At 47.0% G+C, this 26,649-nt stretch overlaps 1 protein-coding gene across 12 annotated transcripts in view; it reads right to left on the minus strand.

The window, feature by feature from the left end:
* PACSIN2 (protein kinase C and casein kinase substrate in neurons 2) overlaps positions 1 to 26,649 on the minus strand; it is a 146,256-nt gene that overhangs the window by 52,481 nt on the left and 67,126 nt on the right. Inside the window, exon 1 of one of the 12 annotated variants that reach the window (XM_054676163.2) lies at positions 21,644 to 22,883. The exons of 10 other annotated variants lie outside the window; for them this stretch is intronic. The gene's annotated coding sequence lies outside the window, so the exon portion shown is untranslated. Of the gene's footprint in view, positions 1 to 21,643; positions 22,884 to 26,649 lie in introns of those variants that run through there. One more of the 12 variants, XM_063807998.1, reaches the window with a different exon arrangement.

A 26,649-nucleotide genomic window follows, 5' to 3' on the forward strand; every position in this document is an offset into this window, starting at 1 on the left:
CACAAGGACATCCAGCTCCCCCTTAATACCCTTAATTTATTCCACAACCAGACAAAAGAACAGGTCATTTTTTAGGCCAAAAGGCTATTTTCATAAAGCAAGAACATTCTCAGTAAAAAGACCATGTTGCTCATCTCTCCTGAAAGCTGGCCTCGGGAGAAAGCCCCCGCTACCCCGCTCTAATCCTCTAACTGCAGAGGTAGGCAGAGGGGGACATCCTCACTGCCACGGCCCGAGCACACCTGGCTGGCTGGGTTCTGGCTGCTCCACAGGCCTTGCACTGAGCACAGGCTGACCTGCAGCTCGTTTCCTCTTCATTATCTGGGGGGAGATTCTTCAGTGGTTGGGAAATAACGATTTATTCTAAGCCAATGTTTGGGCCCAAGGTGGGAGGATCCTTTGATAAGGGACATATTTACCATTTGAACATCTACCATGTGCCAGGCACTCTTCTAAACTTGGGGAGGGGCAGTGAACAAGGCAGACTGGGTCCCTGCCCTCCTGGGGCTGACATCCTACTAGGGCAGATTGGCACACAGCAAAGTAAAAACAGCTATATGATGTGAAAAGCACCAGGACACAGAGAAGTAGGGCACTCTAAAAGACCTGGGGGTGGGGGCGGGCTTACTGAGATAGAATGCGACCTCTCTGAGGACTGCAGGAAGATGGGCAGTGGGCATGAGAAGGACAGGGGAGGGGTCTTTCCGGCAGAGGCAGAGGGAGTGAGTGTTGTGGCTGTCCCAGCACCCAACAAAGCGGAAGCTCACATGCTTCTGTGGGGCAGGGTGCACTTTAGAAAGGACTAATCTGGCATCATAGATAAGCTGCATGGTAACTCAGAGTTTTGTACCCATGCTACTGGTTTTAAAAATGAGAACATATTCATTTCATAATTGGCCGCAGAACTGTAGCTGTATGCACTGTTGCATGTCTTCTCAATGCATGATATATTTAACAATCCGACTTCAGTCTATTCTCAACACGGTGACCCTCTCAAAATGCAAGGCAGACCACATTGCTGGTCTTAAGTCCCTTGTGCAGAGTAAAAGCCCAGGTCCTCCTGGCCCGCAGGCCCGCATCTGCTCACCTCCACTAAGCTACTTCATCTTCAACTATTTCTCCTTCTTCTTCTTTTTTTTTATTTTTTTGAGACAGAGTTTCACTCTGTTGCCCAGGCTGGAGTGCAGTGGCATGATCTCGGCTCACTGTAAGCTCCGCCTCCCAGGTTCACGCCATTCTCCTGCCTCAGCCTCCTGAGTAGCTGGGACTACAGGCGCCCGCACCATGCCTGGCTAATTTTTTGTATTTTTAGTAGAGACGGGGTTTCACCGTGTCAGCCAGGATGGTCTCGATCTCCTGACCTCGTGATCCGCCTGCCTCGGCCTCCCAAAGTGCTGGGATTACAGGCGTGAGCCACTGCGCCCGGCCTCAACTATTTCCTCTAAAAATTTATCCTGACTGGGCATGGTGGTTCATGCCTGTAATCCTAGCACTTTGAGAAGCTGAGGCAGGAGGTCTGCTTGAAGCCAGGAATTCAAGACCAGCCTCGGCAAGATGGTGAGATCCCATCTCTAAAATAAATTAAAAAATAAAATTAGCCAGGTGTGGTAGTGCATGCCTGTACTCCCAGCTACTCAGGGGGCTGAGGCAGGAGGACTGCTTGAGCCCAGGAATTTGAGGCAGCAGTGAGTTACGATTGTGCCACTGCACTTCAATCTGGGTGACAAAGCGAGACATGGTCTCTTTAAAAAAAAAAAAAAAAAAATCCTGGAGAATACCCGACTTTGTTTCATGAATGGCCCCATACTAGAAGGAAGGGAGGTTCCCACAAGACCCCCAGGCCCCAGCTTTAGGGAGCGGGGGAGGTCCATGAGCACCTCCTGGACCGGCCTTGCCTCCAAAAAGCCAAGGAGATGACCAGACCCCCTGCATCTCTCCACTGTCAGTGCCACTATCACCTCTCCTTTGTGTGGCTGCAGTCGTCTTCCCTCTAACAGGGCTCCCAGCTTCCCACAGTAACTTAATGTTTTGTATCTGTGCTACTGTTTTTAAAAATTAGAACATATTAATTTCATACTTGTACATACAACTGTAGTTGTATGCACTGTTGCATGCTTTCTCAATGCATGATATATTTAACAATCTGACTTCAGTCCACTCTGAACAGTGTGACCCTCTCAAAATGCAAGGCAGACCACATTGCTGCTCTTAAGCCCCCCATGCAGAGTAAAAGCCCAGGTCCTCCCAGCCCGCATCTGCTCACCTCCACCCAGCTACTTTGTCCTTAGACCCTGCTCTCCAACCCGCCACCACTGCTGTCCACCCTACACCAAGCTCCACTTGGCTCCTCTGCTGGTCCGGGCACTGCCAGGCACAGTGAATGTGCTCGTCTCCTCCCTGAAATGGTCTCCCTCCTGCCCCACAGGCCTGTATCAGCCCCCACCCCAGTGATGTTTTTTTTTCTTTTTTTCTTTTTTTCGACACAGTGTCTAGCTCTGTCGCCCAGGCTGAAGCACAGTGGTGCGATCTCAGCTCACTGCAAGCTCTGCCTCCCGGGTACACGCCATTCTCCTGCCTCAGCCTCCCAAGTAGCTGGGACTACAGGTGCCTGCCACTAAGCCCAGCTAATTTTTTATATTTTTGGTAGAGACGGGGTTTCACCTGTGTTAGCCAGGATGATCTCGATCTCCTGACCTCGTGATCGGCCCGCCTTGGCCTCCCAAAGTGCTGGGATTACAGGCGTGAGCCACTGCGCCCGGCCCCAGTGAGATCTTTTCTAACCCTGCCCCAGCCCCCTCAGACCCCCTCCCTGCTTTATTTTTCTCTCCCAAGCACTTACCACCTCCTAACGAGCTACATAATTTACTTAAATGTTTTATTTCTTGTCTGTCTGACCCTCTAGAAAGTCAGCTCTAGGGCCAGGGCGGTGGCTCACGTCTGTAATCCCAGCACTTTGGGCGGCCGAGGCTGGCGGATCACTTGAGGTCAGGAGTTTAAGACCAGCCTGGCCAACATGGTGAAACCCCATTTCTACTAAAAATACAAAAATTAGCTGTGTGTGGTGGCGCATGCCTGTAGTTCCAGCTACTTGGGAAGCTGAGGCAGGAGAATCACTTGAACCTGGCAGGCAGAGGTTGCAGTGAGCCAAGATCGCGCCACAGCACTCCAGCCTGGGCGACAGAGCAAGACTCCGTCTTTAAACAAACAAACAAAAAAGTATCAGCTCTAGGAGGGCAGGGACAAATGTCAGTTGTGATCACTGCTACAGCCCCAGCATCCAGTGTCAAACACAAAGCAGTTGCTTTGTAAATTGCTGGATGAATTCAGGACAAGAAAAGTTGAAGAGCCTGGGTAATTTTGATTTATGGAGACTGAGGATTCAAAGATGGAAAATAATGAGAGCATTTATGTGAAGGTGCTATAACTCTAATGGTTAGAATTCTTTCGTAAACACTACTGCACATGTTAATCTAAACCACACATGGGTTTAGCAACCACGGTTGGGGGCTGTGTGGTTCAACCCTGCCTGTCTACCACCGGCCTCACGGGAGGCCCTCCTGCTGCCTGACAACCCAGCTGCGGCCCATGGGTCCCTGGGCCCTCTATGTCACCAGCCTTGGCTCAGCTCGGGCTATTCATGTATGTCCAGTCAGTCTCCTGGAAGAATGGGGTCTCTTGCTTGTCTCTACCACCCAGGTCACCCCCTATAAGCCAGTGGGCGCTCAGGCAGTAAGGCCCACATTAAGATAGTGCTTTGCACCATTAGCAAAGCTGGGATGTTTTTTAAGAGCTCAACTATCTGGCACAACTCATTTTGTTTCCAGTGATCTCATCTGGAAAAGTGAACATTCCTCAAAGGAAGAGATAAGAAATCAGCAAATAAAGTGACTTATATCTCTCTGGAACATGGTGTAGTACATTTGATTCAACAACGGGAAACAGCTTGCGCACTGCAAGATGCTTGGGCTTAAAGGCTGGCCCCTCCCTCAAGGGAATCACACTGAGGCCTAGAGCTCAGCAGGTCCTAGGCCCTCCAGAAGCACCCATCAGCCTGGGCAGGGTGGGGCAGAACACACTCAAAGGTGCTTCCAGAGATTAAAAAAACAGCCAGCATCTCCAGGCAGACACAACTCACTGTTGCTATAGAAACCATCACCGAAAACCAGAGGATTTCAAACCACCTCATGGCACAGAACTATCCACTGCAAACTGAAGAAAAACAGTGGGAGGAAGGGGAATCTTAGGAACTCCACGAGGACACAGAACCACTTCAAAGAAACACAGCACAGACTCTCCAATATCTCTGTTAAGAAGAAAAGAGAAAAAGAGAGGGGGGAAAACACATCTTGTTTCACTCAACATGACAGACCAGCCCTCTTCTTCCCACAGGAAAAAAAAAAAATCATTCTGGAGCTGAGTGCACCTGTGGTCCCAGCTCCTCAGGAGGCTGAGGTGGGAGGACTGCTTGAGCCTAGGAGTTCAAGGCTGCAGTGAGCTATGATCACGCCTGTGAATAGCCACTGCACTCCTGCCTGGGCAACATAGAGAGACTCTATCTCTTAAAAAAAAAAAAAATGCTCGGAGGAGGTTAAGGAAAAACAAACAACAGAGCAACCTCAGTGCAGTTCTTCTGCTTACCACACCTGGCTGGGCTCCTCGGCAGCTCTGAAGCTCACGATTCCTGTTCAAGAGAACCTCTGGCTCTCCTCTTTCCACCCTCCCCACACTGCCAAGCCCATGATGATTTTAAGTCCAAATGTTGACTAGCACAGAGCTGTCAAGGCCAACAGGGGCTCCTCATGGCCAGTTCTGTCCCACCAGCCTCCGCTCTCCTCATTTAGCCCTTGCTTCTCCCATCATCTATGGCCTGACTTCACTGTCCTTGCAGCCAACAAGCCATCCTGTGGTCTGCTTTCCTCAGCTGCATAAGCAGCATTTCTCCCTGTTGTCTGGGTATCTTCCAGTTACTTTTTTTTTTTTTGAGACAGAGTCTCGCTCTGTTGCCCAGACTGGAGCACAGTGGCACAATCTTAGCTAACTGCAACCTCTGCCCCCGAGTTCAAGCAACTTTCATGTCTCAGCTTCCCGAGTAGCTGGGACTACAGGTGCCCGCCACCATGCCCAGCTAATTTTTAAAAATATTTTTAGTAGAGACAGGGTTTCGCCATGTTGGCCAGGCTGGTCTCAAACTTCTGGCCTCAAGTGATCCACCCATCTTGGCCTCCCAAAGTGCTGGGATTACAGGCGTGAGCCACCACGCCTGGCCCCAGTCTTTTATTTATTTATTTAGTTAGTTATTTAGTTAGTTATTTTTGAGACTGAGTTTTGCTCTTCTTGCCCAAGTTGGAGTGCAATGGCGTGATCTTGGCTCACTGCAACCTCTGCCTCCCAGGTTCAAGCGATTCTCCTGCCTCAGCCTCCCGAGTAGCTGGGATTAGAAGCATGCACCACCACGTCTGGCTAATTTTGTATTTTTAGTAGAGATGGGGTTTTGCCATGTTGGTCAGGCTGGTCTCGAATTCCAGACCTCAGGTGATCCGCCTGCCTCAGCCTCCCAAAGTGCTACAATTACAGGCGTGAGCCACCGTGCCCGGCCCCAGTCATTTTTAATGGCTGTAAAACGTCATGTCATGGTCCCATACTCCACTGAGCCGAGCCCTCATGTCCAGATGTTTGGGTTTTCAGGTAGTCCTCAGGCGGAGCCCAGGTTGGGGATGTCATGGCACATGCAGCTTCCACTTCTGTCCCACTGTTTCCCTGAGGCTCTCTGGCTCACACATTCCAAAGAGAGTTGATGAACCTCTGGATACAGTTTAAAGAGCAAGATTTCAATCTGATGTCCTCAATCTACACTTAAGGGGCAAACCATAAACCCTTGAGAAAGGACGGGAACACACCCGGAGAGGCATAGGAGGAAAATGGCCCAAAGAAACACCTTGGCTAAAAAATGTTGCTGCCTCTGAAGTCCTTAAAGTGATTCACTGTCTCTTCACGTGCTGAATCTGAGAGTGCTGTAGGCGATGAAATATCACCTGCCATCTTACACATGCATCAGAAATGGACAGAAGAAGGAAAGAAAAGAAGGTGTTCACATAAAACAAGACTTCAGTTGCTGTGGAGGCAGGTGAGCCTCACATAGCTTCTAATTTCATGCATCAGAGTACAGAAATCAGGTTGGTTTTGTTTTTATTTTTAAGAAACTTCAAATACATAAGCCTCATTTGTGAAATTTTAGATGTGAAACTCCTTTAATATATAAGTTGTCAGAGTGTTTCACTGGGCCTGATGGACTGATGCTCATTAAACTCAGTAGATGGTGTTAATGTCTGAAGACAATGAAGTACACCCCAAAATAGTGGTGGAGGCACTTGTAGGTAATCAGGCTGGTGAAGGGAATCACTGGGTATACCCTACCTGGAACACCAAATTTAAGGAAAAATACACACAAATACATATACCTCTAAACAAACAAAATCAATAAAGCTACACTGAACATAATTTCATTTTTGATAATTCTGAAGTCATTTTTTACACTTACAAAGAGCTCTCAGTACCAAAATTTAGAAGCCTCATCCCAAATTTGCCATTAAACAGCAATGGGACATTGGGCAAGTCCCTTATCTTCTCAGCATCCAACTACTTTCACATGAAAAGAAGAGAGTGGGATTGAACAAGCTCTTAGAGTTCTCTGAGTTTAAAATGTTTTAAGACAGCCTCCTATAAGCAGGAGATTATGGAAGAATAAACGTGAATTAAAGCCGAGTAATTATAAGAGTGTGTATGTGCAGTGAGCATGGCTGCAAAGATCCTCCCTACTTCATCAGATCCAGGCCTGACGGCCGCCCTGTGCAACTATACGCACCAGGACCCCAGTGTCCGGGCTTGAGCTCATTATCAGGGTCTCACTGTGAAACAAGCCACAGTCAGCATAAAGAAAGTCCATGCTTCCCAAGCACGTCCACATCACATAAATTACTTACAATGTTGGTAACACAAGGTCTCATCTATGCTACAAGTCCTGCCCACACACAGAGGCTAAAATTTAAAGGGAAAGTCAACAGCAATTAATATTTGTATCTTGCAAAAAACCAGTAAAAAGTGCTCTGACTCTGGGTCCCAGGACTTCTCATTGAAGATGCTGTCAATGGCTTCTGAGAACTGAAACACAGTGACAGCACTGGGCTCAGTGGATTGTGAAATGTTCAGTGGGAGTGGCGTGCCTACGAATGGCTTGATCCTGCTTCCAAAGTACAGGCAAAAGAATGAGTATCTCAGAACTCCAAAACGATCCTGTCTGGTTTCTTTCCAGGTTCTTTTGTTCACCTTTTAGAATGGATGTCATACTAATCACACAGCTGGGGACATCTTTCCAATTGTGTGACGTCTGCTCTAGAATGATGGTCTACTTCAACTCGGACAAGGCAGGAGAGTGACCCGCCACCCGGGGCTCCAAACAGAGCCCTGCCCTTTCAGGTCTTCATACCTCCCTTCACAGTACCCTTCTCCCTCAAACAGCCTTCCAGATGACTGTCAAGATACTAATTATTCTTTAAGATCAAGATCAGATGCCACCTCTTTCATAAAGACTTCCTTTATTCCCAAATGTCAGCTCTGCTGCCTGGCCTGCCTGCCTGTGTTCCTCTCACACAGGGCTCCTTCCAATTAACCTCAGATGGAGGGCGGTCATCCAGGCATCTGTCTCTCCCAAGAGAACTAAGATCCTTGAGGGCAGGAACCACATGGAGTTTATTTTTGTGTCCCAATCCTAGCACAAAGTTCGCTGTGTTAAATATGAATGCCATGCTTTTCTCATCATGAACCATGAGGTGACTTGGGAACAGAGCCATGCACAAAACGAGACAGAGGAAGTCTGGGTCTCTGACAGTGTGGTGTGCCCACCAGCCATGCCACCTCTGGACTCTGCAGATGAGAGGAATAAACTTCTCTTTAAGCCACTATTATTTTGAGGGTCTCTGTGACTTGCAGCCTAACTCATACACTTTCCTGCTACCTGTGCTCTCTGCCCCAATTCCACAGCCACAACATGCAGCAGCACCAGGACCTCTGGGTTTGGGCCCTGGACACACTCAGCACCTTTGTCTCAGCTCTCAGACCTTCTCTGGACCCTCCTGTCCTCGTGTCTCACGCAGAGCCTAGCACAGATGAGGCACCCACTCAAACCTGACCCAAGAAGTACATGGATACCCACGTTCACACCACATAAACAAGGGAAAACGTTATTCAATAAACTAATTTTGAAAATGATTGTCTTTTAAATTAATCAAAATGTTTCTAAAATGCATTTGAAGTATGAAAGTAGGTCATTTTGAAATAACAAAAGGCACGCTCATAAAAAGCAAAAATACCTCCATGGTTTTGGTTATCCAATTTCTCAATCTGGTTTGGGTCAGTGGGAAAGTTTAAGAATTAAAAAATGAAAGTTTTTGACAGTTCAAGTTCAAAAGTAAATTTATAGATGAAGAAACAGAGGCAGAAGAGTGTTTAAATAACTTGCCCAAGTCACACAACTAGTAAGTGGCAGAGCTTGGATTCAAATCTAGACCAGGTGCTCCAGAGCCTCCCTGAGCCACCAGGCTGTGCTGCCTCCTGCATGAGACACAGGCAACAAAAGACACCAAGGAAAGGCAGAGGTGAGTCACGTGTGTGTGACTCTGAAGAGTGACAGGCTGGATGCTAAGGGAGGCAGCATGCCAACCCGGGTCCAACAAGAGTAGAATGTTTACAGGAATTCTTTCATTCACTCATTCATTCGCTCAGTGTTCACTGCATGCCTATTCCAGAAGCCTGCCTGCTCAAACAGCTCAAGGTGTTGAGGGAGGCAGACACCTAACTCACACCTGCCTTGTTCACAGTTGTATCCCACGGCTGGGCACAGCACCTGGCTTACACGAGGCAATGATATGTGAGAAGCAGCAATGAATGAATCCCAGCCTTGCTGCAAACCAGCTGGGTAACCAGGGTCACGTTACTTAACCTTCCTGAACCTTAGTTTCCTCATCTAGAAAACAAAACTAACACTGCCTACCACTCCTTGGGATTGTTGGAGGACTGAAGTAGCTGCTTTCCACCCAGGGAAGTGAGGAAATGGCTTCCAAGCCAGCGACACCAAGGTGAACCTTGGATGGGAATGGGGCAGGTGCAGAGTGGGAGAGGCAGGAGGTGTCCGAGATAGAAGAGACCTTAGGTGATGGGAAGGTAGTGGAGGAACATAGTCAGCGTCAATGGAACCAGCCAGGGTTCAGAGGGCTCCACAAAGCCGATGCCTGCCCTGAAACAGGAACAGCGAGGAAGGAAGGAGGAACTGGTATATTTCTACACAGAAATCCCCATGTGGTTTAAACTTGATGAGTTTCTCATAATATGTAATCTTCCAGCTGCTGGCTAGGCTGAGAACTATTTCACACACTATTAATAGTTACATTTTTTAATTTAACAGAGCCATGCAGAGATCACGTTGTTATTATTATGGTTAACAACCAGGGTATATTCACTTACACAATCCCTCTTCCAAAACAGCCCAGAAAATGTCACAAAACCCCCAATTATAAGGAACACAGGTGGTATTAATAACCCTAAATTTTCAAAGCTAAAATGAAAACGTTTAATGTTTTCCCATGGAAACTCAACGTTAAAGAGAACAGAAAATCTATCCTCACTTCCAGTTTCTAGCCTCTTCAGGGCAATATTTGTAAATACTCAAATCATGTCACTTCCCTTCTCTAAACCATCACATCACTTCAACCCTAACTCCTCCGCTGTACTGCAAATCCCGTCATGACCCGGCCCCTGCCGGCCCTTCCACCCATTCCCCCACTACTCTCCCTTACCTGCTGGCCCTTCTCTGTCCCAGCACAGGATCTTCTCTCTGTTTCTTCAACATAATAAGCTCAACCCTGCCTCAGAGCCTTTGCACATGCTGTTCCCTCTGCCAGGAATGTTCTTCCCTGAGACAAGCGTATGGCCGGCTCCCTCACACCATTTGGGGCATCCCTTAGAGAATCTAGCCACACCTCCCACCACCACCAACTCTAGCCTGTTACCTTCTAACTCTTTTTATATTTCCTCAAAGCACATACCACTACCTCAGTTTTTACCTGTGTACAGTCTGCTTTCCCCTCTAGACAGTGAATTCCAGAAGCGTATCTCACATATGACAACAGGTCCTTTCTAACATTTGTTGAAACTGACAGCGACACACTTGGGGATCTTTACAAGTGAAATGGTGGGACAGTAAAGTGTTGACTTGATAAAAGGATATCAAATAAGACCTTTAGGATAATGTACTATTGGTATCAATTTTACTCACGAAGACCATATACTGACATATCTTGGATTACACAGGAGAGAAAAAAGATTAGTTACTCGGATTATTAACTACAAATGTTTATTGAGCTGAGAGCAAAACAATTTTTTGATGATTCTTACAAAGTCAATTCTAAAAAAAAAAAAAGGAAAAAGCCAATTCTTCCACAATGGCCAGCTTGTAGAGCCACTAAGTCAGAAGCACTTCCCACCTGGAGCCTCCTGGGCAGCCCCCAGGACACCCCTCTGTCCACATGCCACTAGAAGTCCACACTTTCCACACTTTTATTTTGCTTTTGATCTTCAAAAAGGGGTCCTCTCTGAATCAGAGGAACCAACTGTGTTAGGAGACGAAATGTCCAATCAGTTACGCAGCACTTTAAATTCTCAAGTATCAAGAGTTGCTGTATCATTGAATCAGCATTTATATTTACAGCAGAATTTGAAAACACCTGGCAAAGCCAAGTTCCCATAATTAAGTCCAAAGCACATATTCAGAACCTAGTCTATTATTATCTTTATGTGTCAGAGGAAAACCTTGTTATCCCTGAAAAGTTGAGGTCTAAGACTTTAAGAGATTGGAAACAAACTATCTCTATGGTTCCATATACCTCCCCAACTTTCCTTAAATCCTGAACAACTCTTTAAGAAATATATATTTCTCAAAGCAATGAGATGTAGAAAGGTACCTCTCTGAATAATCCTGCATGCCTGGAGGGCGGGCAAAGCCGACTTCACCAGTGACTGCCAAGCCCAGCATTGTTTTTCTCTGGACTGCAGATTCTCAAAACAAGAGACCTGCCCAAAGTGGAAGCCTCAATTCAAGTCCAAAAATAAATGACAAAATAAATAAGAGCAACAGAACACACCCATGTTCATGTTTGAGGGGACCAAAGAACCAAGGGTGGTCTGTTAGATGTCTAGACCAAAATGTATAACACCAACTCCTCCCAAGCAAAAGCAGCAGCCTGTCCGTCCTATACTCTCAACCGTGGCGCCTAAAGGGGAAGTGGCTCCACACAGATGACATAGGTCCACCCACTCAAACCCCGACGGGGCCCTCACAGCCCCCGCACCCTGCACCGTCCTTCACAGAACCAGACCCTCTTTCTTCCCAGCATCTGCAAGTGGCAGAACAACGGACTTTTCCCATTTGGAGAAAAATGCTATTGCAGCTGGAGAAACATTCTTGGAAATTATGAATAAGATATTCTGATTGTAAGGAATTGTAAATGTGATGCTGAAGTGTGTGAAAGTATGAACAAGCAGACGAGGAAATATTATGGCGCCATGGTAACAGAAACCATGGAAGAAACTCCAGTTCACAGAACTGTTTAAAAATAAACCGGATACTCAAATACCAGTGAAAAGCTACAATGACTCACACTGTTCTCCTCAAATACTTACAAGAACAGCCAGTTCTTTAACACACTTGTCTTCCAGGCTTTTTCCCCATTGGAGAAATGTGAGACAAAGAGAGTAAAAAGAAGCTTTGAAATTTTCTCTAATTTTACCAGCAAGTTGATCTGAATAACAACTTATAAGTTTTAGAGTTGAGATGGGAGTATGGAAACGTGCAGAGAGCACTGAGGCTTTGAATAAAAACCACACTAAATTCAAAACATACAACCGAGGCCCAGAGTATGCTCAACTGTGTGCCCAAATACCAGTCAATCTGGTAAAGAGCTACAGCACAATTTCTACGGGAAACGCAAGACCTTCAAGGCACTGTGTGTGTGCAGATCGCCTTTTCCCTTCTTTTCCCTTCTTGGCTTCTGTGTACACCACCTCCTTTGGGCGCTGCCTCAGCTGCACATCCTCCAACTACACTTACACACCTTTCAATGTGGCAGCTGCACACAGAACACCTCCTGGGGCCTCCCCACTCTGGCTTCCCAGCCTGCCCAGCAGCCTTGCCCCTCATGGGCTGGCCCTGATAGCCACACGTGCAGCACACTGCCACCTGAGACTGCCGCCTTGCTGGTCAACTCCCACCTACCCTGCAAGGCCCAGTTTGAGTGTCATCTCCTCCAAGGAGCCCCCCACCGTTCTAGTGACCCTTTGCCCACCACTGTCCCGTTATAGTTCCTCTATGGTGCCATTATTTGGCCCCCATTCCTCTTTCCCCAACCAAGTTGTTAACCCTGGTAGATCAGATCATACTCGAGTCACCTGCCTTCCCTAGTGCCTATCACGGTACCCACAGCTCCTCAGTGAGGGTCACTGAAAGAAAAAATGGAGCCAGGGCATGGATTTCTTTTCTTTCTTTTCTCTTTCTTTTCTTTTCTTTCTTTCTTCCTTTTTCTTTTTCTTTTTTTTTTTTTGAGACAGAGTTTCGCTTTATCGCCCAGGCTGGAGTGCAGTGGCGCAATCTCGGCTCACTGCAAGCTCCACCTCCCAGGTTCACGCCATTCTCCTGCCTCAGCCTCCTGAGTAGCTGGGACTACAGGTGCCCGCCACCGCGCCCGGCTAATTTTTTTTTTTTTTTTTTTTGTATTTTCAGTAGAGTCGGGGTTTCACTGTTTTAGCCAGGATGGTCTCAATCTCCTGACCTCATGATCTGTCCGTCTCGGCCTCCCAAAGTGCTGGGATTATAGGCATGAGCCACCGTGCCCAGCCCAGGGCATGAATTTTTTAGGAAACCTCAGAGTCCAGCAGTGTCTGTGCCATATTCCTGATTATCGAGGACCTGCCTCCTCCCTGTTCCCCTTTCCCCTGACCTAACTCACCATTTCTCTCCTTTTCCCATGGGGCGGGGTGGGGGGAAGAAGGCTCTCCTGCACAGACTGCCCCTCTTCCACATGTGCAGAGACCTACTGTGGACATGCTCCAGACTCATGGTCTTGTCTAGAGTCAGAGCACCAGAAAAACTTGTTTCCACATAAGCTTTGCCACCAGCTGGTGAGCAGTTTTAATGAAGTAACTGTACTTAGGCAACACTTAAAATGGACTTCGTGAGGGATGATTTTTCAATCTTTTGCAACACAAATTATTCATCAAGTCCTATAATCACTGAGATTTCAATTTGGCTTGTTACCAAAATCCCAAACACTGGCTTCGAGGAAAAAGTGTTTCCACAGAGACAAGGTCAACTTGAGAACAGGTTCACGGGCCAGACACTGAAACACACTGGTCCCGAGGGAACACAGGTGGCCCCACAAGCAGCACCCTCAGACAGCATGAGACCTGGAGAGCTCAGAGAGTCCCAGGCATCCCAGGGGCTCCATGGCACCCCTGAGAGATGACCTAGCCATCAAGTCTTACTGGCCACGTTACCCAGGTACATTCTATCACTTCATTCTTCCTGTTGAAAACTACTGAATTCCAGCCGGGCACGGTGGCTCACGCCTGTAATCCCAGCACTCTGGGAGGCCGAGGTGGGTGAATCACAAGGTCAGGAGATCGAGACCATCCTGGCTAACACGGTGAAACCCCGTCTCTACTAAAAAAAATACAAAAAATTAGCCGAACATGGTGGCGGGTGCCTGTAGTCCCAGCTACTCGGGAGGCAGAGGCAGGAGAATGGCGTGAACCCGGGAGGCGGAGCTTGCAGTGAGCCAAGATTGCGCCACTGCACTCCAGCCTGGGCGGCAGAGTGAGACTCCATCTCAAAAAAAAAAAAAAAAAAAAAAAAAACCTACAGAATTCCACTCATGAAACAGGGATGACAATGCACACCCTGTGACTTCTGAGGATTCACTTAGATCATGCGGGGAAATACCTGTCTCTCATCTGGCGAACAATCCATGTTGGTTCCCTTCCCTGGCTCCAGTATCAGTGGAAGGAGATGGAGCAGAATGACCCCGGACTTAGCACAAGACTCCTCCCCTCTGACCTTCAGTTCCCTTGTTCATGGAGCAGGTGATCTTTAAGTCCTATGAAGACTCAAACATTCTAAGGGGACATGAAGCATAGGCAAAGGCAGAGGATGGACTGGTTTAAGTGAAAATATGTAGTATGTATTTTGTATCAAAGCAAAAAAAGAAAAAAGACTTTTACATATATCAAAGCAGAAATAAAGATGGGGTTATGGCTGGGCATGGTGGCTCATGCCTGTAATCCCAGCACTTTGGAAGGTCCAACTGGGTGGATCACCTAAGATGAGGGGTTCAAGACCAGCCTGGCCAACATGGTGAAACCCCATCTCCACTAAAAATACAAAAATTAGCCAGGTGTGGCAGCACACATCTGCAATTCCAGCTACTCAGGAGGCTGAGGCAAGAGAATCACCTGAACCTGCGAGACGGAGGTTGCAGTGAGCCGAGATCATGCCATAGCACTCCAGCCTGGGCAACACAGCAAGACTCTGCCTCAAAAAAAAGTGGGGGGCAGGGGCAGTAAATTAAATTAGCATATACCTATTTACACCCATTGTGAATGCATTAGTAATCTACCCACCAATGCCTACTTTCCATTCTTTCAACACCTGTATATTGGGTGCCTGTGCAGCCACACAGTGTTCTGAATGCTGGGAATCTAACAGCGGACAGAACAGACCAAAACTCCTGCCCTCATGGGTCTGTGTTCTGGCACAGGTGACTGACCCAGCAGGTGCTATGCAGAGAAATAAGCGAGGATGAGATAGGGAGGAGACAGAAAGGAGACTGCTTCTAAACAGAGTGACCAGAGAAGGTCCCCAAAGAAGGTGACACCTGAGACAACATGGGAAGAAGTAAGCCATATGGGCCCCCAGAGCACAGGCAGCCCCAGCAAAAGGCAAGAGAGGCCCACCTGGCATGTCTGAGGCACAGAAAGACAGGTGTGGCAGCAGTTCCTGGTGAGATGGCTGTGGGTGAGCCCAGGCAGGCGGCAGTAGAAATGATGATGCGTGAGCTTAAATGGGCACCGAAGACAAAACAAAATGACCTCTTTGTTCAACTTCTAGCCCCACCACCAAAGTCCACCTCTGAGCCCCTGCCTAGATGTCCCGGCTCGATCACCAAGGTTGTGTGCAGTGACTACCACACACTGAATCTCCACACGGCCTCATTCTCAAGGAGCCCTGTGCAAGCAGTCAGGCATGTGAGTCAGCATACGAGGTGCTTTCACTTACCACACCCCTTGCCTGGCCACAAATCCTGCACTTCCCCTAACTCGGCTCTCCCTCAGACTCGACCAAGGCCCCACTGTGGGTGAGGAGCAGGGACACTGGCTCCCAGCCCTTTCCATGGCACCCATGCAGCTCCGAGAACAGCAAAGTCCAGCATCCCTAGGGGGTCACACGATCTGAAGACCAGCCACACAGACATGGAGCCCCGCAGGGGGACCCTTCTCCTGGCTCGAGCAGTCTGGACCCCATCTCCAGAAGACTTCAATCTCCCACTGGAGAACTCTGGAATGACAGCGGTAGAAGTCTCACCTGCGCCTGCCTGGTTGATTTTTCCCAGCTAACTTGCTCCCTGCCCTCTACCCACAGTTGTACAGAGTAAAACAAAATCATCATGTTAAATACTAGATTCTAGATGACAGCCCTAAAAACGACTGCCATTTAAGTCGAGCAAAATTTAAAATCTTTTTGAAACAAACCAAGCAATCACTTGAGGTAAGTTTGGGGAAGGTCTTTTGAAATCAATCACTCTCTCCACTGGAGATCCAGTTTCCAAGTTGTTTCCTGGGCTCGCGAAGCAGCAGAAGGTATGAATAGAGAATGCTAGGCAGTGAATTCCTAAAACCCGAGGATGAAAACACAGACGGTTCTGAAGATCCCACAGAAAGATATGCCAATTAATCTTATTCTTAAAATTGGCCTGAAGAAGAAAGGGAAGCCCCTGATGCAGAAACTGCATAAGGAAGCCTCCCCTCTGGAACACACAGGAAGCGTCAGAAAGAAGCCTGACCTTCTCCCTTTCCCATGACCTTAGAGGAAAGGAAGGTCAGTCACAGCAGCAGTGGCTCAGAAGCAGGTAGGCAATCTTTTTCTATGGGAAGAGCTCACCAGGTGTGTGCTGTGTGCCAAGGACCACAGCAAGCAGAGGCTGTCCAAACATGAAGAATGCCTCTGCACAGGCCAACTGCATGTTCCACAGGACCATTTAGGTTGCACCATCTCCCTCTCGACAGCCTGGCACAGTGGCATTCCGGTGTGTGCTACCCGTGCCTGGCTGGTGAAGAGCCTTTCTCCCACTCCACCTGGAGCTCCACGAGGGAAGGGCTTGACCCTTTTTATCTAACCCAAAGCAAGTGCTCAAGAAACAAGAGAAGACAACAAGGGAAGGGAAGAGAGGAGGTGCTGTTTGTGCTGGATCCCGAGGTGGAGAAGGTAAAAATGCTGTCTGTGACAAATTCGTATTTTTTAAAAATCCTATATGCAGATTCATATAGTAACCCTTAAAATGACCATGTTTTCCCCAACATCTTTATAGGTCAAAGGAAACAAGCTGATGACCAGCCATCCTGGTGGCATTCAGACCGCTTGCTCCAGCTGACAACCACCTGGGCTATCAGAATCAGCAGCAAAGGTAGGACAGGCCCCAAGGTCACCCGTCCCAGTCCAGCCCATCAGCTCTTAGCTCACCTATGCAACTTAATGAAGAGCTGGAGCTAACAGCGTGTAATTAGATGTGTCCCCAAAACTCATTTATCTTATGCAATGGGAACACATCAGCTGACAGATCCAGACTTGCCTTGGACTGATTTTTACAGCAATATTTTTTTAGCCTCTGGTTGGCAAGCACCCTGGGAATGTGGAGATGGAGGCTGAACACTTCCCTAACCTAAATACTCAGTTGATGTTCCAGAGGTTTAAAACAGAAAAACTTACTTTAAAAAGGACAAAAATGACACTTTTTCAAATTTGATATTAACATGAGAATTCAAACAGTAGTGTAAGAAGATGTACAAGAGTCTAAAGATTTGAAAGAAGAATGATTGGAAGTGACGCAGTTAGAGCAGGCCTAACTGAACCAGAACGATGCAACTCCACAGCTCCTCCCCTCCCCGTTCCAGTGGAGCCAACCCCACAGAGGGAATGGGAAGCACTCCCACAGGGCAACGTTTTTAACAGAAATATATAACAACTTTTGCTTTCAAAGTTGGGTGGGACTAGAACACACAATGGAAGGATGGAGTCAGGAGACCTGGATTCTTGTGCCCGCTCTGGCTTTTACAGTCTGCCTAACTCTATGCAGTCACTTCCTGCCAGCCTGTTTCCTTACCTACAAGAGGGAGAGACACTCCCTGGCCAGCCTAGTTCTCAGGGTGAACGAAAGGTCATTATCACTGCATCCTCTAGTCATTTGCTTCTTCGCTAATTAACACATCTTGAGCACCTGCGATGTTCCAGGAACAGGAGATGGCAGTGTGCAAGATAAAGTCCCTGACTTCTAGAGACTGCATGTTAGTGGCAATCGGCGTCTACCCGGCCTTCAATAAACTACTGAATGAAGGAAAATTCTACCTAGCACCAGACACAATTACTGGGTTTCTAAAATGGAATTATTCCCCCGGCCCCCTGCATCCAGCAGCCTGCTGCAGGGAAGCTCCTCCGAAGGCTGTAGGCAGGAGCGGGACAATGCTTGCTATCAGCTCCACAGATGTTACCTAGTACTATTCCTACACAGCGCCTTACAGAACAAACAGTAAAACCAAGTGGAAAGCATGCACGGGCTTAAAAACTCAAACTCCTTAACTACTCAGTAATTAGGATGTCATTTTACACCAAAAATAGATTTTTATATTTTATACAATAGAAGGAAAGAAATGTAGTGCAGAGTGAGTCATTAGATCGTGACCTTATACTGTCTTCATCTCTGAATCTCAGACGCTGTGCAAAGCAGGGGGTCAGCATGTGTTTGCTGAATGAGTAACACTGTTCCTGTCAACAGGAATACGGATTACACCAGGTAGCTCTCAAACTTCCTCCTCAATCCACTCCTTCTTTTACATTCATGGAAAGGGAGGGGGAAAGAAGCCCAGTCTCCAAGGTCAGCCAGTTACACCAGAAGCAGTGCCACCAGAATATGAGCCCCGCCCTGGGACAGGGCACAGAGCCCTCACTAACATGCTGGAGAGGGGCCACCCCAGGTCCTGGGTTTCCCTATACCCAGCTGCTTCTCTTCAAGCTGGTGAAGCCCCTGCCACCGCCACCACCTCCTCCCCTACCTTGGGATTTTGTGTTTAATCCTGGAAGTCACAATTTAGGAGGCTCAAAAAGAATAAAATTCTGGGTATACAAATGGAAAAGACCCAAATGTGTCTGTCAAGAATAGCCAAAGGGATGGGATTATTTAGCCAGGAGAGGCTGTGGGAGGGATGATGGGTGAAGTACTTGAGATTCTTGCTATTTTTCTAACAGTTTTATTAAGATAATAATTCACACAGTTCACCCATCTAAAATGTACACAATGATTTTGAGTGTGTTCACAGAGTTGTGCCACATCATGACAATCATTTTAGAACATTTTCATCACCCCAAAAAGAAACCCCACACCCTTCCCCAGTCATCCCCCACCTCCTCTACTCCCAATCCTGGCAATCACTAATCTACTTTCTGTCTCTATGGATTTGCCTATGCTGGACATTTCAGATAAATGGGATCATAACATGTGGCTCTGGTGATTGGCTTCCTTCACTTTTTCCAGAATGTCTTCAGGTTCAAGGTTCGTCCACGTTGCAGCATGTGTCAGTATTTCACTCCTTTTTGTTGCTAAGTAATATTCCACTGTATGAATATACCACAATTTGTTTGCCCATTACCAAGTGACTGGACATTTGGGTTGTTTGCCACTTTTCCGCTATTAATAGTGCTGCTATTACCATTTGTGTACAAGCCTTTGTATGGACAGATGTTTTCATTTCTTTTGAGTAGATACCTAGGAGTAGAACTGCTGGGTCATAATGAGAAACTTCCAAAGTCAGGAGTTTCCAACATTCAGCCAGACTGCTTTCCAAAGCAGGTGCATCATTTGACAATCCCACCAGCAGTGTGTGACAGTTCCAATTTCCCATATCCTCACCAACACATGTTGTCTTTTTTATTGTAACCATCTTAGTGGGTGGGAAGTGATATCTCATTGTGATTTTGATTCGTGTTTCCCTAATGACTAGTGATGTTGGGTATCTTTTCATGTGCTTATTGGCCATTTGTATACTATCTTTGAAGAAACGTCGGTTTAGATCCTTTGCTCATTTTTTAAACTGGTGTGTCTTCTTATTGCTGAGTTTGGGGTTTTTGTTTTGTTTTGTTTTGTTTGAGACAGAGTCTCACTCTGTCACTGTCACCCAGGCTGGAGTGCAGTGGCGCAGTCTCGGCTCACTGCAACCTCCGCCTCCTGGGTTCGAGCGATTCTCCTGCCTCAGCCTCCTGAGTAGCTGGGATTACAGGCATGGGCCAACACGCCCAGCTAATTTTTGTATTTTTAGTAGAGACAGGGTTTTACCATGTTGGCCAGGCTGGTCTTGAACTCTTGACCTCAGGTGATCTGCCCGCCTCTGCCTCCCAAAGTGCTGGGATTACAGGTGTGAGCCACTGTGTCCGGCCTTTATTATTGAATTTTAAGAGTTCTTTTTTTTTTTTTTTTAATTCTTTCGATTTTTTTGGTAGAGACAGGGTCTCATGTTGCTCAGGCTGGTCTCAAACTCTTGGCCTCAAGTGATCCTCCAAAGTAATGGGATTACAGATGTGAGCCAATGCACCCAGCCAAGAGTTCTTTATGTATTCAAGGTATCTTTATCAGATATATGATTTGAAACTATTTTCTTCCATTCTGAGTTGTCTTTTTACTTTCTTGATAACATCCTCTGAAGCACAAAAGTTCTTAATTTTTATGAAGTTCAATTTACCCACTTTTTTCTTTTGTTGATTGTTTTGGTGTCATATCTAGGAAAACACTGCCTAATCCAAGGTGACAAAGACTTATGCTATGTTTTAAGAGTTTTACATCACTTATTATGACTAATTTTTTTAAAAGTTTTTTTTAATTAAAAAAGCTTTACAGATTTAGCTCTTACATTTAGGTCTCTGATCCATCTGGAGTTAAGTTTTATATGTGGCATGAGGCAGAGATCCAAATTCATGCTTCTGCAAGCAGATATCCAGTTGTCCCAGCGTCACTTGTTGAAAAGATTTTTCTTTCCCCCATTGAACTGGCTTAGCATCCTTGTCCAAAGTCAACTGACCATAAATGTAGGGGTTTAGTTTTGTTTTCTTGACTCTATCTCATTTTTCCATGTCTATCCTTATGCCCGCACCACACTGTTTCTTGAATACTGTAGATTTATACATTTTTGTAAATCGGGAAGTGTGAGCCCTCCAACTTTGTTCTCTGACTTTTCAAAACTGTTCTGACTATTCTTGGTCCCTTGCATTTCCACAGGGATTTTAGAATTGGCTTGTTGCTTTGGGATTTTGAAAGGGACTGCTGTGACTCTGTAGCTCAATTTGAGGAGTACTGCCATCTGAACTATGTGAAGTCTTCCAGTCCATGGATGTAGGATCTCTTTCCATTTATTCAGGTCCTTTTAAATTTATTTCAACAATGTTTTGTAATTTTCAGAATATAAGTCTTACACTTCTCTTCATAAATTTACTCCTATTTTATTCTTTATATACTATAATAAATGAAACTGTTTTCTTAATTCCATTTTTTGAATTATTCCTTGCTAGATTATAGAAATATCGTTATTTTTGTATATTGATCTTGTATCCTACAACCTTGCTGAACCTGTATATTAATTCTAAGAGTTTTTTTGGTGATTCCTTATGATTTTCTTTATATAAGATCATGCCATCTTTGAACAGAGAGTGTTTTACCTTTTCCTTTCCAATCTGTATGCCTTTTGTTTTCTTGTCTAACTTCGAAGTTCCTGGTTAGACTCTCCAGTACAATATTGAGCAGAAAGAGTGAGAACAGACATCAAGGTCCTATTCTTCTGGATTGTAGGAAGAAAGCTTTCAGTCTTTCACTGCCAGCCCTGGAAGTTTTGATTAATACCCTTTATCCAGTCAAGTTCCCTTCTGTTCCTGGTTTGCTGAGTGTTTCTGTCATGAAGAGGTGTTGCTTGGGGTTGGGTGTTTTTTGTTTCTTTTGTTTTGTTTTAATGTTGCAGAACAGGCATCACCAAGGACCTAATTAACTTAGATTAAAACCACCTGACATTATATATTTTGATGAATTTCAAGTGTCATAAGGAGCCAAATAAAATCCATTTTAAGCAACTCAAAGAAAAACAGCTTATTCTCTGGCTTTGAGAAAAGATAAATTTGTGATAATAAGGTATCAGAGGAAAACATGAATGTGTCCAAAACTCACGTTAAACTTTTGCACAATACAATATGGAAAGCAAAGAAAGAAAAAGACACAATTGATAAAAATCTTATTACCTAAAATACATTAAGAGCCGATATGAAGACAGAGGATCCAATTCCACTGGACAAAGAAGTTGCTGGAGAGGAACAAACAGAAGAGGAGATGGCTGGGCAGAGACAGGAATGCTCACTAAGTTCTACCTGCTAAGCCAGACTGTGTTGGTAGTCCTGGCCACATCAGTAGTGAAAAGTCCACACAAAGCCCCCAGCCTCTCCTGTCTACTGTGTTGTCCACTGAGCAGGCCTCGAGTGGCAGCTCTCAGAGAGTGCTGTCTCCTGAATCAGCCTGGCCTGAGGGACTCTGTGGAACCGCACCCCCAGCCATCCTACAAGGGACACACAGATCAAGTGAGAAAGACATTTGTGTTAGGTTAAGTCTCTGAGACTTGGGGTTTGCTTGTTACTGCAATGTAACCTAGCTAAATATAATGCAACAAATTCCCATGCAGGAAGAAAAAGCACAACTTCCTTTAAAATATGGAAATAACTTGTAAAATAAGGAAAATTAATATGACAATGCCAGTTTTGGTGGGGCTACAGGAAAACAGAAATGTACTCTAACATTGCTAATAGGCTTCATGGAAAAATCTGAAAATACAGAACAAGGCAGATAACAGTTACCAACCTCTGACCCTTAAGTCCCACTCTGGGGAACATGCCCCAAGCAAAAAAACTCAAAGAAAAAATAGCTTGGACAAAATGTTCATCACTGCAATATTTATAACAGCAAAAATTGGAAACAAGTCAGCTGCTCAAAGCTAAGAAAACAATGACGAGTTGACAGAAAGGACACAACACATCCGTTACAGAGAACTAGCAGGTGAGCTATTTTCCATCCGAAATTGGGTATAAGCAAAAAAGGCAGAGTGGCACAGCGCATCCACTACACATCAACTTATAAGGCGAGGACTGTAGCTGGGCGCAGTGGCTCACGCCTATAATCTCAGCACTTTGGGAGACCAAGATGGGTGGATCACCTGAGGTCAGGAGTTCAAGACCAGCCGGGCCAACACAGTGAAACCCTATCTCTACTAAAAATACAAAAATTAGCCAGGTGTGGTGGTATGCCCCTGTAGTTTCAGCTACTCAGGAGGCTGAGGCAGGAGAATCACTTGAACCTGGGAGGCAGAGGTTGCGGTGAGCCAAGATCATACTACTGTACTCTAGCCTGGACGACAGGGCAAGACTCGTCTCAAAAAAAAAAAAAAAAAAAAAAGAGGCAAGGGCTGTGTCATCTCCGTATCCCCAGTGCTTAGCATGAGGTAGATGCTCAAATGAGTCTGCACAGTGACTAGATGTACGCACTGGCAATTACCAAACTCACAGAAGCAAATCAGTGGGGGACGAGGGCAAGAGGAGTCTTTGGGGAGGGAGCTGACACTCACCAGCTCATTTCTGTAGTGGCTGCAGTGTGCCTTCTCCCAACCTCCTCTGCCTGTTTCTTGGCTGCTGGCGCTCCCCAGGTTCTGTCCCAGGCCCTCTCTCTTACCTCTTCTGTTCCCACACACCAAACCACCTTTAACCTCAAGCCCCTGATCTGCTGTCTGGCCCAGACCCGCATCTCTGCCTACTGGATGCCTCCACTTGGCCATCACACAGTCCTTGCAAACTATCCCCTTCCCTATGAGCCCACTCCTGTTCCTGGGTTTTCTACGTCAGAAATGGTCCCACCATTCATTCACCCAGCTTCTCAAGCCAGAAACTCCTCTTCTTCCCACACCCAACCCCCCTCACCACTACCACATTCAATCAGCTTCCAAGACCAGACTACATCAGCTCTTCAATATCTCTTGAATCCTCCCACTTGGCTCTGTCCCCATGATGATAGCTACCTTCACTAAGGCCACCATTGCCTCCTGCCTAATCCTTAACAACGTCCTAACTAACCTGCAGCCACTTGTTTAGTCCCCGACTCCCTTCATTCTCCATGACATTACTGTCACTCTACCATGGTGGTTGGAATGTCTTCTGGAAAGATCAGGTTTTGCCTCTACTCAAACTCCTCCCCCTACTTCCTCCCGAAGCCAGCAGGGCCTCCAGGATGTAACTACTGCTCCTCCAGCCTCACCACTCACACCACACTCCTGGCCACACTATACACGCTCTGGCCACCGTTAATCACCTGTGTCTACCAACACAAGCACCACACTCCTATCAGCTCCACCCCTTCACGCACACTGTTCCCTCTGAACAAATGCACAAATGAATTAGAGGAGGTGGAGGAGAAATCAACTTCTCATAGCCAAATAGTTTCAAAAGCAAAATAATAAGAATCCTTCCAATTACTTTTATAACATAAAGAAGTGTTTAAACTGCATGTGAGCATAACATACCTAATCTAATCCAGGGTAGGGTCTCCAGAAGTATGGGTACCCAAAACCCGCCACAGTCTAAGGGGGAAGTAAGGACAAAGCTAATAAAGCCAAAGGATTTGTCCCTGGGGGCAGGAGTGGAAGCACTCACTGAGTGCCACTGCATCCAGGAAGGAGGCACACATTGGCCTCTGAGCCTGGCGAGAGCAGCAATGCACCACGGGCTCACCCACTACTTGGGAGGCTGAGGCACAAGAATCACTTGAACCCAGGTGATGGAGGTTGCAGTGAGATCGCACCACTGCACTCCAGCCTGGGAGACAGAGCAAAACTCTGTCTCAAAAAACAAAAAGAGGCCGGGCGCGGTGGCTCACGCCTGTAATCCCAGCACTTTGGGAGGCCGAGGCGGGCGGATCACGAGGTCAGGAGATCGAGACCATCCTGGCTAACACGGTGAAACCCTGTCTCTACTAAAAATACAAAAAATTAGCCGGGCGTGGTAGCGGGCGCCTGTAGTCCCAGCTACTCGGGAGGCTGAGGCAGGAGAATGGCGTGAACCCGGGAGGCGGAGCTTGCAGTGAGCCGAGATCGCGCCACTGCACTCCAGCCTGGGCGACAGAGCGAGACTCCGTCTCAAAAAAAAAAAAAAAAAAAAAAAAAAAAACAAAAAGAACAAGTGCTCACTGATTTGCCACCATGTCCCCACAGCAAGAAGCCCCAGTTACACAACACACAAAGCTGCCTGCCCAGGACTGATGCAGTGTTATTCCAACATAATCTTAGGATCCCTGCACACAGGCATGCGCACACACATGATCCTCTCTCGTCCAGCTGGGGATCAGGACTTCAGAGCACATGAGGACGTGTCAGCTCATCTCTGCCACCACTTCCCTCGCTTCTGGTGTCCTCACATCCTAACCACAGTATTTAACAACTGACAGATGGCCACAAATACAGGAGACATGTGGACCATGTTGCAGGGAGCTGGGCCGTGGGTCCGGGTGCCTGCGCTTCCCCTCTGATGCCTGAAATTCTCTGTGCGGCTCCATTCCCCTTCGTGTCAGTCTTCAGGATCATGCCAGAGCAGCCACGGCCACATACTTCCCGACGACGCCTCCTCTCCGTCAGAGGCACCTGCCCAGTGGGACAGCTCTCCCTTAAGCTGCAAGTTTTCCAACTCAAGAGACGCACTTAAACCCTAAAAAAGAAAACTCACACAGGCCCAGATGAGACAGAAAGATTCTCCTGGCATAAATAGAAGGAAAAAATATAGAATGGGTCAGGAGGCTGCCCTTTGTTCAGGTCAGAAAATAGAGGCATTCACAGGGGGCAGAGTGAGCAGGAAGGAGGGAGAAGAGGAATGCTCCAGGCCACCTTCGAGGTCTGCTGTGCCAGGTTCCCAAGACAGACAAAGGGCATTATTGACAACATTCATGAGTCAGAGTGGCCCCAGGTCAACGCTTCAGCTTCTTTCAACCCCTCCACTTTCAGGCAGCCCCTTCTAGAAGCAGGACTTCCTGTCACACAAAGGGCCTCTGTGGCCCTTTGTCCACAAAAGAGGAGCGGCCTCTTCCCATGCTTGGAGGCGGCAGTTTCAGAGGCTCTTCCCTACCCAACAGTCTGATGAGTGGAATCCTCAAGAGGAGCTGAAGCCCTGGTCTGAACAAGCTGAATATGAGAAACAGCAAGAGGGGACAACACCAAAGAACACGCTAGCCTGGATGCACAAATCTGGAAGGTCTCTGAAATCTGCATCTATGAGTCTTCACAAGACCCTGGGGGTGGGGGGGGGGACCTCTTAATGATCCAGCTGCCTCAGGCAAAATACCTAAGAGCTCTGCGCCTGACACTGCTCATCGGTAAAATAGAATCCAATCTGCCTGACAGGTTGCATGGATCAAATGGCATCCGGCTGGGACCTGGCACAGTGCCTGGAGTATGGGGACCTTCCACAACCATCGGCCAGGGAGAAGGTGACTGGGGCCAGGCTCCACGGCAGCCCAGCTCCTGAGCCCGTAAGCCAGGTGCCCCCACATTGGGGCACTCCATTCTCACAGGGTCGATGGACACTTGAACAACCTCCTCCAACACAGTGGCCAAGAGCTAGGAAACAGTTCTGCACAACATGCTACGGGGACACATAGAGGGTCCAGAGAGGGTGCCCAGGGCTGATGTTTCAGTGGGAATTCTTCAGCAGGAGCAGCAAGGAAAGGCATCCCAGGTAGAGGAACCTGTGTGACAAAGGGGAGGTAGAAACCAGCCCAGTGCAGGGTCCCGCTGGTCCTGGAGGGCAAACCCTGGGAAGCTGCTGTGGCTGTGAAGGAGGGGAGAGGGGACTGACAAATGGCAGGGCGCTGAAGATCAGACACCAGCCCAAGTCACTAGTTACTCCACCACGAGAGTGACTTCTGCTCCATTTACCTACCAGCAATAAAAAGTAGAATGTCCTGATAAAAGCCCACCATAAGAATGCTAGGTAAGCATGGACAAGAAGAGGTCACACCCATCAGAAGCGCTATCTAGAAATGAACTACCTAAATACCTTCTCAACCAGTACTATAAATATGTGCCTTTGAAGTTTAAAAAGCCACACGAGCTGGGTGTGGTGGCACATGACTATCTATAGTCCCAGATACTTGGGAAGCTGAGGCAGGAAGATCACTTGAGCCCAAGAGTTTGAGGCTGCAGTGAGCTATGATAGTGCCTGTG

This window comes from Pan troglodytes, chromosome 23 (genome assembly GCF_028858775.2).
Source record: "Pan troglodytes isolate AG18354 chromosome 23, NHGRI_mPanTro3-v2.0_pri, whole genome shotgun sequence".
Taxonomy (NCBI): domain Eukaryota; kingdom Metazoa; phylum Chordata; class Mammalia; order Primates; family Hominidae; genus Pan; species Pan troglodytes.